At 49.4% G+C, this 13,456-nt stretch overlaps 1 protein-coding gene across 10 annotated transcripts in view; it reads right to left on the reverse strand.

Moving 5' to 3' along the window:
- Positions 1–13,456, reverse strand: part of MICAL2 (microtubule associated monooxygenase, calponin and LIM domain containing 2) — a 195,337-nt gene that overhangs the window by 164,804 nt on the left and 17,077 nt on the right. For all 10 annotated transcript variants that reach the window (XR_006740833.1, XM_045577654.1, XM_045577653.1 and 7 more), the window contains exon 2: positions 2,564–2,634. The gene's annotated coding sequence lies outside the window, so the exon portion shown is untranslated. The remainder of the gene's footprint in view (positions 1–2,563; positions 2,635–13,456) is intronic.

The raw sequence follows: 13,456 nt of genomic DNA on the forward strand, positions 1-13,456 counted from the left end.
AAGCCAAAGTTCACTCATTCAACAAATATTTACTGAGCTCCCCTATATCCTACCCCCTCCAGGAACTTAGCTGTGGTCGGAGCATAGTAGAGGAGAAAGAGCACTGAGTTCATAAACAGGAGGCCTGGACTGTGTCCCATCTCAGCCCTTATTCTGGGCAGGTTACAGCCTAAGTCAAATTTCTCATCTGTGAAATGGGAGTAAATCTACCCTTATTATGAGATGAAATGATCTTTATAAATGTAAACTGCATTGTAAACCTAAGGTATCAACAATAAAGATATAACACCAAACACTTTCCCTGCCCTACAAGTTTAGATGTTTACAACCTGGTCATGTTCAGGAAAGTAATCCAAGGTACCTATTAGGGAAACATTACATTCTCTGTAATTTGAGCAAATTGTATGTTTCAACCTGCCTGTAGGGATGGAACCTACAGTCAGTCCTGGACTCTCAGTCTGTATGCCCAAGCAGGGACAGAATAAAAATGGAAAGGGTAGTCAGCACCTATCCGGTCCAATAGCAAGCCTAGACTGAGCAAATGACCAGGAGAGCCCCAAGATTCAAAAGGAGGAGGGGACAGAAGACAAACTGGGAGTGTGGTCAATCAGAAACAACAACAAAAAATTCACTTAGGTACAATAGGGATAAGCCAGCTAGAAACTTACGTACTACTTCCCTCCCCATCCACATTTCAGACCATGATGGGATTTACTATCTGCTGCCCCACCCTCCTCTTTGGACAACTCAACTTTCTGTATTTCTCCAGGAGACAGGAGGGATGCTCAGGCTCCTGAGCAGGACCTCTTTGCTCAGACACTAAGAATCAGAATTAGATTTTAGAGAAGCTTTCCTTTGATCCAGTCAACCCCTCTCATTCTGCTGATCAGGATTCTCACCATGAACTCCTCATCCCCATGGATCCTCAGTGCCCACCAGGCTAACCTCTTGAGTGGGGCCCTGAGGATACCCTGTAGCCCCTCCTCTCCTTCCTCTACAATCCCTCCAACGCAGGGCACTCCTTAAATTCTTCAACCCCCTGTCAATGCAAAATGATAGTCCCCAGATAGTCTCTGGTGGATGTATACAGAGGGAGGTAGAGGCAGTGTGGGGAGAAGTGGAGGGAAGGCTGGGCTAGAAGTCCAGAGCCTGCCTTCCAAGTCGCCATATGGCCCTGGTTGGTTATGTAATCGTGAGAAAGTATCTGCAGGCCAGGCCTCAGTTTCCCTATCTAGTAATGAGGGGTTTGCTCTACATTATCTCTTGGGTGCTCTCTAATTATAACATTTGGTATTACAGAAATTGCCCTAGTCTGGACCACAGGAGATTGGGTCCTGGTCCATATTAGGCTGGTTAGCTGACCACACACACCCAAAGACCACCTCAGACTCCATGTCTATAAAATAAATGAGAATGATGTGACTACCCTTCCCAAGGGGTAAGGTAGAGCTTTGTTAGCCACAAGCCCTGAAGAACCCTCAGGCTTTGAATTCCTTGAGCCAACTAACAGCTGTGACCCCCGCCCTTGTGCCCAGTACTGTATCCACTGGGATGGGGCTGCCCAGCTCAGACAGGAAGGCTGCAGGACAGGTGCTTGCCCTCAAGGCTCTCACAGCAGGTGGGTGAGACAGACAAGTGGACAAACCTTACCTCAGCCAATGCTGTGCCTAAGGTCTGAACAAAGGACTATGGGAGTGTAGAGGAGGAAGAGGCGCCAATTTTGCCCTGGGGAGTGAGGGAAGCTTCTCAGAGGGAACAGTGAGTCCCAGAAGCGGGGACCTATTCCAGGAGTAGATGGACTGGAGCCAAGGCAAAGAGGAGAGGCAGAAAACAAGGCTGGACTAGGAGGCTGAGGTCTGACTGGAGGAGGCCTTGGAGGCCAACAGCAGAATGTTGGTCAGACAAGTCTTCAAGGAAGGAGCCTGAGAAAACCGTGGGAAGGCTCTTCAATAACAGTGCAGGAAAGGTGACTGAAAAACATGTCATTATTGATTTCTGCCTATACCTTAGCCTCCTAGACCCTCAGCCTCCATGGACCTGCAGAAAATATATAGCGATTTAAACAGGCTGTTCTCCTCAGAGGAAGAGGCTGCAATCACATTTCCAAATCTTGGACAAATGGTCTACGGTGCTCTTGAAGGCACTCCCGACAGAAACTACTCAGCCATATTTTTGCCTTGGCACCAGTTGGGGCCAGAAAGAGACTGAAACATTGTCAGAGCTGGGGCTGGAGTCAGGACAGCCAGGCTGCTGGGCTTCCTCAGGGAAAGAGGGGGCAGAGATCCCATCCACCCAAAGACCACTGAGTTAGACAGGTCCATCAGGTCCTCACACACATCTCAGTCTCTAGCCTGTCTCCCTCGGTCCTCTGACCACGTGGGAGGGCTGTACGCAGGTTGCAGGCAAAAACAGAGCTTTCACTAGCCATCGTTTCTTCAGATGGGCTCACATTCACTTGGGCCTGTAGAAAGAGAGCAAGCACCCCTACACATTCCAAAGCCTGAGGCAGCCCCCCAAGAGCTACCCAGTGGTGCAGTAAAGTGGTGCACTGTGGCTTACTCACCTGCTCCTCAGGCATCACAGTGACTCAAGTTGCTCCCTTCCAGGACGAGCCCCGCACAGATTGCCATGTCCCTTTAAAAAAAAACAAGAGCCAGTGAACGTTACTTTATCACACATTACAGCCTCATATCTTCTCCCTGCCAAGAGGGCCCCCGCCCCCGCATGCTTGTGCACTTTGCCCCTTAGTAACACATTGCCCAACTGGAGGAAACAGAGAGCTCCTCTCTGTGCTCCCAATCTTGCATGTGAAGAAAGAATTGTGAGATGCTCACACAAATGCTATTGTCTGCCACTGTCTGGGCACCCCATGGGCTTATCACATCTCTACACAAAGGCTTGCAGAGAAAGGGAGGTGCACCTGGGGGAAAATGTATTATTAGACACTTCCGAATAAACAAAGAATGCCAGAATTTCTAAGCTTAGGACACGACAGAAGTAAATCAAGCTGATATAAACACTCGTAACAAGTCACCAATATGAAATGTGTTACAAGGTGGAAAAGTCCAACATGCTAAATACACTAGGAAGTTATAAAAGGGGGCCACCTGATCGTGGCTGGGCTTCCTAACCAAATTATTATTTTGGCTTCCGATGACCACCCAAATGATTTGATTGCATCTATGCTTCCATAGAACACACCTCTGCACCTGTCCAGAAAACGGGCCCCAGAGTTGCAGGTGTTTCTGAAGATTTACTTTCACGATTGTAAATTGTACACAAGACGCAGCCTTTCATAAACAGAAGTGAATGCAGGTGTGCATGTTGCGATCTCCAAGAGCTAATCCCCATTCTCCCTGGATGCACACACACACGTTTTCAGCAGGGCCTATGTGCCCACATAAACACACAGGTGTTCTCTCTAATACACACAGGTCTGCACTGAGAGCCAGGGGTTGGGATTCACTGTTCAGAATTCTCAGGCTATTCATGGGAGAGAAGCTACTACTGACTGAGCACAGACCAAGCATGGGATGAGCACTGTTAGGGACTAGACCTGCTTTGACTCGGTGGCTCCTCATAGACGGACAGGGGCTCAGAGAACAGAAGGCCCTGGCTTGGCCACACTGGGGCTGTATGCTCGTGGTCTATCCCACCACCAGGTGAGAGGTGTGCTAGTGCAGCTGCGTGCTGGCAAGCTTTGAGAGCAGCCACCTGGGCATCATCTCTGTCATCATCATCATCATCATTATCCAGCCCGTGGCAGCTGACAAACAGGATGGCCCGCCTTGGCCACATTCTATCAGCATGAGCTGTAGGCTCTGTGGAGTCATCTGGAGCCAGAAGTACAAGAGGCTGGAGTCTACCATTTATCTGCTTATCCTGGCAGAGATTTCTACCATTGCTCTCCCCAGGTTTGAAACTGGGACCTCCCCATGCTCCTCAGATCTCAGGAACAGAAAGCCCTGTCTACCCAAGGATGCTCCTGAGACTAGAAGCAGAGAAGCAGGGAAGCGGGGTTCTTTGAGGTTCTGCTTGGGTTGTCTGCATGGCAGGTGCAGGTGGGCACTTCCGGGCCAGCCTACAAAGGCTACTACCAATCAGATTCCCACACAGGCCTGAGCACACTGTGACCTAGCCACTCCAAGTACCAACTTGTACCCTTTCTCTGACCATCAGCCAAACATGTTTTGAGCTACCTTTATTTCCACTAAATCAGAAGGCCTGGAGCCCAGCATCATTCCTGCTTTACAGGAGCCTCAGCTTCATTGTCTGTAAAATGAGAAGCTTGACCTAATTGGTGATTTCCTCACCAAGGATGCCTCCTAGCTGACCCCTCCATGGGCCCTGACTTTTTTTCAGAGACAACTGAAAAAAATTAGTCAGTTTTTTAAAGGAAGGAGAGAGATTCATCCATGGGTGGTTATCATTTGCTACTTCAGATAATTGTCCCAGCCACCCAATGAGTCAGGTAGTAAAGGTATGTCACAGATGGGGAAACTGAGGCAAGGTACAGCCAAGGGCTGCCTTTCCTGGAGACTCACTCAGCTCTGCCCACAGCAGCCTGGGACTCACAGTTGAGCTGGCCTGGCTCCATGCCCATGCTCACTCCCTGATACGAAGTTTTTAATCGGAACGAAGAAAACAAGTCTCCTCTTGCACCTGCCATCATGCCAGTGCCAAGCAAAGGAGCATGAGGTCTCCAGGCCCCTGTGGGCCTGACTTGGGTGGTGTAGGAAAGGTCTCCTGTGATCTCAAGTGGCCTCAATGATCTCGAGGAGACTAAGAACAATTTGGAAACCTTTCCCTCTGCTGTTCTCCTAGCCTACCTCCATAGAGGCCAGGCCTTCACTAAGGGGCCCAAGAATCTGGAGCAGGGCCTGGCGCCTGCACACTGGGCACTCCATCAACATGGGATGAATGGAGGGATGAAGAAATCCAGAGCTTAGATGCACGGAAGACTTACTCAGGACCCGCTGGTATGAGTTAGAGTGAAACACACCCAGCTTGGAGCCACAAAGCCTCAGCAACATGCACCGAGAGGAGGTCTCCACACTCCAAGCTCCCAGACAGAGGATGAAGGTGCAGATGCTGAGCCAGGTCTGCTCTTCGTCCAAGTCACCAGGGGAGCTTCTGACAGAGCAAGGGAAGTGTCTTATGTAAAGGCTACCCACTGAAGTGGTCCTGAACTCAGGCCCTGGAATGAGGCAAACCAGGCTTCCTATCCCAGCCGTCACATTGAATGAGTCAGGTGACCCCTGGGCAAGCCACATAATCTGCGTGAGCCTCAAGTTCTTATCCGAAAGTAGGGATAATGTTAGTGCCTACTGTGTAGGGCTGTTCTGAAGATGAAATGAGAGAATGCTGTAAAGGATATAGCCCAGTGTGTAGCTCACAGTAAATGCCTGCAGCGGACAGCTGTTATTGTCTGCATCAGAGTGGGTGGTTAAAAGCACATCTGGAGTCCTTTGCATGGGTTCCATTCCAGCTTTCCTATGAGCTATGTGGCCCTGGGAAAATTGCTTAACCTCCCTGTGCCTCATCTTCCTGCTATGTAAAATGGGATTGATTTGAAGATTAATGAGCTATATAGGTATAAAATGCCTGGTGCAAAATAAGCACTCAATAAAAGTTAGTATTATTCTTACTTATTGGTAGTACTAGTATCCTTCTCCCTTTGTTCTGATAACAGATTTCACCGCATTTTCTACTCCCCAGACAAAAAGGTGGTCATGGGACTCAAGATAGGTTCATCAAAGTATCTTTCCTCCTCGGCCATAGTCATGGGTACAAAGGGTGTGCCCATGCTCCAAGCTGGGAAAATACCCAATCTGAAAAATCATAGTGGAGGCCTAGTCCTCTTGGGAAGGGTGGAGGGCTGTGTGGGGTCAACTGGCAGCTCCTATACAGCCACAGGCCACTAAGCAGAAGGGGTATTGTTTTGGGGATGCCAAGGTCACCAACCAAGGTCATCCACCCAACCTGGAGACAGTCTTTAGAAAATAGACTGTCTTTAAGGCCCTGTGGGATAGGCAGCAAGGTGGATACCCACAGTGCATCTGTGGGCATGTTTCCTTCTCTGGACATGGGCTATTTTAAGCTCTAAGAGCGTCAGTGCAATGCTAATGAGATGGCATTTATCCATGGGTTTTAGCTGGATATGCCTGTCAGAATCCCATGAAGAGATTTTTTTTTTTTGGGGGGCGGGGGGGGGACTTGTATTTGTTTTATTTCTCCACAGCTTTACTAAAAGATTCTGACTTAACAAGTACAACTACAATGGCTGATACATTGCATTGTGCTAAACTGTAATCTTTGCTTCCTCCCATTTTCTCCCCACCTGTGGGCCACCACCCAAAGATGGTCTATTCCCATACCTCCAGGTCTTCTAACAGTCCCTTGCCACTCCCTCTAGGAAAAGGAGCTCTGTCTTCAGATGTGCTTTAAAGGGTTTTGGAGAAACAAACAAAAACAAACCCCTGGCTGGTACCAAAAACGAAGAACCAAACCCCACCCTCCACTCCTGCATCATTAGCCACGGGTGAACAGAATGAGCGCACACATTCTCTCGCTCATCCCCAGGGGGCCTGCACCCAGGCCAGCACAGGCATAAACTCAGCAACGCATGCGGTGAGGACCCTGCTGACGCAAACTTCAGCGGGTGCCAAAGGAGACTCAGCAGGAGAAGAAAGTGGCAGCTTCCAACTTTTGCTGGAGAAAAAGTGGAAACAGTGACCTGAAAGGACGCAAAAACCATCCTGACCACAATGATGTCAAGAGCAGCCACCCTTGGCAGGGTGTGGGCTGGACCTGAGGGGCGGGGGCACACAGGAAGCCATTCCAAAGAGGCCTCACCCACCACCACCACCCCACACACACACACACAACCCCGAAGGACACACGCAGGGCCACACACTGTCCCGAGCCCGCGAGCCAGCCACTGGCTTGTCTCTTTGTCTCGCAGCAACGGGGTTCAGGCCGAGGGGGATTATCCAGACAGGTATTTCCCTTGCTTCTCCTTGTCTTTTTATAACTGTATGCTCTGCTACTTAACAATGCACAAAGACATAAAAAGGAACTGGCTGGCGTCCCCTCGGGGAAGGATTTGGGACCACATTCCCTGGCTGGTGTGAAGCTGGTGCCACACTGCCCAGCGCTGCCTGGTGTCGAGGTGGTGTGCACCGCCCCTGCAAGGATCCGTGGGCAAGCTGATGGGTCTGAAATCTGAAAGGGATGGAATGCTCAGGGGTCCCATTTCCTGCCCCACCAACATGGTTCTCCGTAAACCAGCCAGGAAAGATCATTCGCTGAGCATTTGCCAAGCGTCCTGACGGGGACTGTGAAGAATTCCTGGGGAGCAGGAGCCTGGACTTTGGAAGCAGAGGCAGTAGAGCAGAGTGCTGAGACCGTGGATAAGTCATCACTCCGAGGCTCCCCTGCTCCCTTTTGGGGGACGCTGTCTTCCTTACACAGCCAGGGTGTGGACTCATAGATAATACATGTCAAAGGACAGTCACGGCTGGCGTGTTAGAGTTGCTATGAGCTAGGAACTGCGCGCTAAGTGCACTGCATCGATTATTTCACCAGATTCTCACAACTTCCCTGTGAGGGGTGCAGGGGCAGGGGTCCTCCAGTTCAAATGAGGGTGCTGAGAGTCAGAGAAATCAAAGCATCTCCCCAAAGTCACACAGCTCATATGAATCAGAACTAGAACGTACCCCCAGGCCCGTCGACTCCATAGTTCTAGTCTGTGCTTGACTGCCTGCTGTCTGGTTACATGGCATGTAAATGTGGAGCTGGGGGCGACTGGCTCTCCACCCGGAGGCATATGGAGAAGAGGGGAGTTTGGGCTGAGAGAGTTCAGGGGGCCTTTCTGAAGCAGGAAGGGCTAATTTCGGTCTTGCAGGGTAAGGATGGACAAAGACAAAAAGAGAAGAAAAGCACTGCCTGCTGGGAAAAACAAAGAAAGAACTGGAGGCAGGGATGACCCAGGCAGGCGGGCAGAGAACAGCAGTGGAGACTGGCCAGGCTGGTGGGAGAAAGAAGGGGGACTGGCTTGAGTGAGGAATGGACCCCCTGAGCCATTACCGTGGCGGCCATTCCTCCTGGGATCTTTCTCACCCACACCCGACACGCTACTGTGTCTGCTCCTTTGGTCACAGAATAGCCGCGGAGGGAACTGAGACCCATGAATGGAAAGGCCCAATAGTCCCTCCCTCCACACAGCAGGCTTAGAACCCAACTCGATGAGCAGGGTGTTGCCAGTGCCCAGCCCACAGATTCTAGCCCAAGCTCCAGGATGCCAGGAATCTGCGTGCTGCCCTACACACGCAATGTCACCACCATTAATGAGGCCTTAGGACATGAGTGCCTCATGGCCAGGTCCCTCTCTCACCTGAAGTCACATTCCTCACACCTGTTGGGACACATTTTTAAATGACCTCTTGTTGGGCTGAACTACACAGAAGATTCTTCCGCTTAAGGAACTAGCTTGATAAGCCCTGGAGCCTGTGGTTTGGTCCCACCTTGGTTGGAAGGGTCATTTGCCTGCTGGCCTCCTGGAGAGAAAGTGCTCCACCACCCCATCCCACCCCACCACACCCCACAGTCTCTCCTTCGCTCCCTACCCCCATCCCCTAGCAACTCCTTGAACTCTGGACATGGTTCTGGGCTCCTCCTGGGGGAAGACATGGTTCTGGGCTCCTCCACCTCAGATTGCAGGTTCCCCAGGGTGCCACTGTGCTCAGGCTCTACTCCACATGCTAAAGCTACCCGGCCTCAACTCCCCACCAAGCCCAGAGGACAGAGTCCTAGGCTAGGCCTCAGGCCCTCAGAGAAGGGAAAATGTGAATGGTGAGGATTTAAGGAACTAGGATCACTGGCTCAGTTCAAGCCCACTGTTGTGTGCTTCTTTGGAAGTAACAGGACCTGGAGGAGGGAGCAGGATTGGTGACATGGGCTCCTCTCAACCCTCTGCAGGAGGGGGACAAGGGGGAATGATGGAGAGGCTTTGGCAGATGGTCAATCTGAGCTTCCAGACCACTGCTTCCAGGGGTGGATGATGGCGGGGGGAGAGGCAGTTCCTGTTTCCCCACCTTCCACCTGGGCATCTGTGGGCAAATTACTTAATTCTACCTCCTTATCTATTAAATGGGGCTAATAACCAATGCCCACACAAAAAGACTGTGAACACAGAGCAAAATATGAATGTGGACATGCTTTGCAAACTGTAAAGCACCCTTAGAAATAGCAGGCATTTTCCATAATCCTGGGGCAGTAGTCAGAAAACTCATTAGTCAACAGAGCCAAATATCAACAGTACGACGATTGAAATTTCTTTTCAGAGCTAAATTTTTTAAACTTAAACTTCTTCTAATGCCATTTCAAAAATAGACTCGCCCACACTGTGGTATTTTGTGGAAGAGCCACACTCAAGGGGCCAAAGAGCAGCAATGTGACTCTCGAGCCGCAGTTTGCCGACCACTCTCCTAGGGGATGGGGAACACAGGTCAGAAACTGTGGCTTGTGCCGAAACCGGTTTGGCTCAGTGGATAGTGGGTCAGCCTGCAGACTGAAAGGTCCCAGGTTCGATTCCCGTCAAGGGCATGTACCTTGGTTGCGGGCACATCCCCAGTAGGGGGTGTGCAAGAGGCAGCTGATCAATGATTCTCCCTCAATGATGTTTCTAACTCTCTATCCCTCTCTCTTCCTCTCTGTTGAAAAAAAAAGCAATAAAATATATATTTTTTTAAAAAAGAAAGAAACTGTGGCTTGAAGGGAAAAGGAGAACTAGGAATCCATTCCATGCCTCAAACTTCTTTCTACACCTTCCTGGACAAGGCACACATCTCTAGGAACTTAAAAAGCACTGACTGAGACCAATTTGTCCCCAGGTCTTAAGCACTTGCTCTGGTAAGGGCAGAGATCCACCCACATTCCCATAAGGCAAAGCCACATGTGATACCCGAGGAATTATGCAGGGAAGATGGAACATTTTACTCTGGCCTCCCAGGTCAGGGGAGGCTTTTATACTATTATGCTGTAATAACTGTTATCATAATAACTCTGTGTGCTTGCTATGGGCTAGGCAGTTCTAAGTATTTACATGGCTCATCTCCTTTAATTCTTATGAAGCCTTATGAAAGGTTCACAGATGACAAAAGGGAGACACAAAGAAATTCACTTCTGTGTTGGCCTTACACACCTGGGAAGTGGTAGAGCTGGGATTTGAACCCATCAGGTTCTGCTCCTCCAGCACTTCAGGGGCTGGGTCAACCAAGATAGGTCTCTGACGAACTCTGTTAGGCTGAAAGGCTCTGATAAGGCCTGCAGGATGAGTCACTGAGAAAAGGCACTGACTCACCCAGGGCCTCTTCCTCCCATAGGCTGCTGACTCCTGGCCCTGCCGCTCTCAGACACTGTCCCTGGTCCGTCCTGAAGGCTGGCCATGTCTCTAACTCCCAAGGCTCCATGTGGGCACCAAATACCAAGGGAGACTGACGTAAGAACCTAAATATGGATGTATATTTACATAACAGAACATTCATGGAATACTTGTTCTTACTATATAAGGTAGTTCAGTGTTAAAAGGGGGTGGGGGGGCGGGGAGAAACAACATCAAATCTCTGCTCTGCTACTTCCGAGCTCTGTGACGTTGGACAAATCTTAGCCTCTCTGAACCTCAGCTTCCTCATCTGTGAGATGTGGTTAATTGCTTATCTTGGGCAACTGTTGCAAAGATAAAAGGAAATAACATGTCCAGGGCAACACCTGGCACACCACAGGCTCAATAAATAAGGATTGAATCCGATGGCCTTACAAAGCATTTCCACGTGACAGTCATTTTCTTCATGAGACTATCTAGTGGTAATAGTAGGACTTTTAAATATATATATATATATATTATTGATTTTTTACAGAAAGGAAGGGAGAAGATAGAGAGTTAGAAACATCGATGAGAGAGAATCATCGATCAGCTGCCTCTTGCACACCCCCTACTGGGAATGTCCCCACAACCAAGTACATGCCCTTGACCGGAATCGAACCTGGGACCTTTCAGTCCATAGGCCAATGCTCTATCCAGTTAGTAGGACTTTTAACTAGTATTCATCTGCCACTAAGCTAAATCCATTATCTCATTTCATCCTTAAAAGTATCATTCTCTTCCTTTGACTTAGCTTCAGGATAACAGAAAGGATATGTCCAACACATTCGTTTTATTCACTCATACACACAAACACACACACACACACACACACAGAGAGAGAGAGAGAGAGAGAGAGAGAGAGAGAGAGAGAGAGAAAGTGCCGACGGTCAAATAAGCTAATATTTAACAGGCACTTACTATAAGCCAGGCACTATTCTAAGGATTCTATACTCAGCAATCTAATAGTTCATCCTGGGAAGTGGTAGAGCTGGGATTTGAACCTCTCAAACACATGCCTGTAAGGTAAGTATTATTTATCACCCATTTTACAGATGAAGAGCTTGAGGCACAGAGGTTAAGTCACTAGCCCAAGGTCACTTACCGTATTTTCCGGCGTATAAGACGACCCCTAATTTTACAGTTAAAACATAGGTTTAGGCCTATATTCGCCGTGTAAGACTACCCCCCACTTCCGAGGCAACACCAGTTCTTTTTTTTAATAGACCGCCTCTCTGACTGGCCAATCTGAGCAGGCTTTTTACTAGAACACAGTGTACATGTTCTGTACCCAAAGCTACACTGTGTTCTAGTAAAAAGCCTGCTCAGATTGGCCAGAGTCAGAGAGGTGGTCTATTAAAAAAAAGAACTGGTGTTGCCTCGGAAGTGGGGGGTAGTCTTACACGGCGAATATAGGCCTAAACCTATGTTTTAACTGTAAAATTAGGGGTCGTCTTATATGCTGGAAAATACGGTAGGCAGGATTCACACCCAGAGCCTGCATTCTTAAGCACTACACTTATATTAAACTAATGAAAAAAAAGTCATAGCAACCTTTGTTTAACCAACCCCCAAGCGCCAAATTCTGAGAACCCTCCAGCCTAAGCCCTGCCTCCATTCCCTTTCTGCCACTACCTGCTCTTGCCCTCACCCTGCCCCACGGATTTTGCTCCCTCACCCTGCCCCTCCATGCCCAGGCAGGAAGTGCCAAACCAGTGGACTTTTCAAAGCCTTGATCATCTCCTCCTGGGACCTTAGCCTCATTCCCTATATTCTATCCTCCATAAAGTCACTAGGGACACCTTCCCAGACATGGTGCTCTTCTGCTCAGGAACACTCCAAGGCTCCCTGCTGCCTAGAGCTGAGAGCCAGTGGGCTGAAGAGGATCCCCCTGGGGACTCGAAGTCCCTGCACTGCCTGGCCTGGCCCACTCTCTTATGGCCCCAGGCTTGCCAGCTCACAAGTCCCAGCAACAGGGTGAGTCAGGGAGGCCTTCCCTGACCAGCCTATAGAAAATTACAGCCCTCTCCCCAACTGCTACCCTCCTCCCACCCAGCACAGCTTGTCTTCTTCCCTCAGCAGTGCTCTTCACCCACCTCTCATCGCCTGGCCTTATACATTTCACTTACCCGTTTACTGTCTCCCCTCCATGTGACAATGGATTTTACCCTGGTTTTTCTTTTTCCCTGCTATAATCATAGCTCCCAGAACAGGTTCTGACACCCATTAAGAATCACAAATACCTGCAGAATGAATGAGTGAGTAGGCATTTAAAATGCCCAAGAAGAAAATGTGCAATGACGGGGGAAGGGCTAGCATGCCTCTGGCCTCCCTCTCTGCTCCTGAGGACATCTCTAGAGGACCAGCTGGGGATGCCTAGATTAAAATGTCTGGAGGCCAAACCCCTTCTTGCCCATCCTCCCTAGGATCTACAAGAGTTCCCTGTGAGATCCTGGGCCCTGATCCTCCCACCTCTGTTCTGTACACACACACACACACACACACACACACACACACACACACACACTCTCTCTCTGGCTCTCTGTCGTATTGAAAACTGTCTGCATCAGTCCTAAATTCATCTGCCCAACCTCAGCTCCCTCCACCCACCTTCAAACCAGGCCATTTCCCATTCCTCCTGACCTTGACGCCCACTAGGATGCTCTCTTCTTCCTCCTACTTATCCACTGGCCCTTCATCTCTCCTTTAAGATCCAGATCAAATGTACCCTCCTTCCCCTCCTCCTTCTTCCTCTCCTCCTCCTCCTCCTCTAGCGAGCTTTCAAGCCCTCCTCAACCCCTAGAAAACACTCCCCACACCCAATGCTGTCTCCGCCAGTCATATGGAAATTAGTCATGAACTACCATGTGACTTGCCTTCTATGAACTGAACTATTACCAGAATCTCCTGTTACTTTTTTAAAACACGTGTGCCTCGTTTTTCCAAGTATATTGTGAACACTTTGGGAGGAAAGACTGAGCCTTAGCCACACTGTCATTCCCACAGCACGGGGCCTAGGACACACAGTAGGTG

This window comes from Pipistrellus kuhlii, unplaced genomic scaffold, assembly GCF_014108245.1.
Source record: "Pipistrellus kuhlii isolate mPipKuh1 unplaced genomic scaffold, mPipKuh1.p scaffold_m20_p_9, whole genome shotgun sequence".
NCBI lineage: Eukaryota > Metazoa > Chordata > Mammalia > Chiroptera > Vespertilionidae > Pipistrellus > Pipistrellus kuhlii.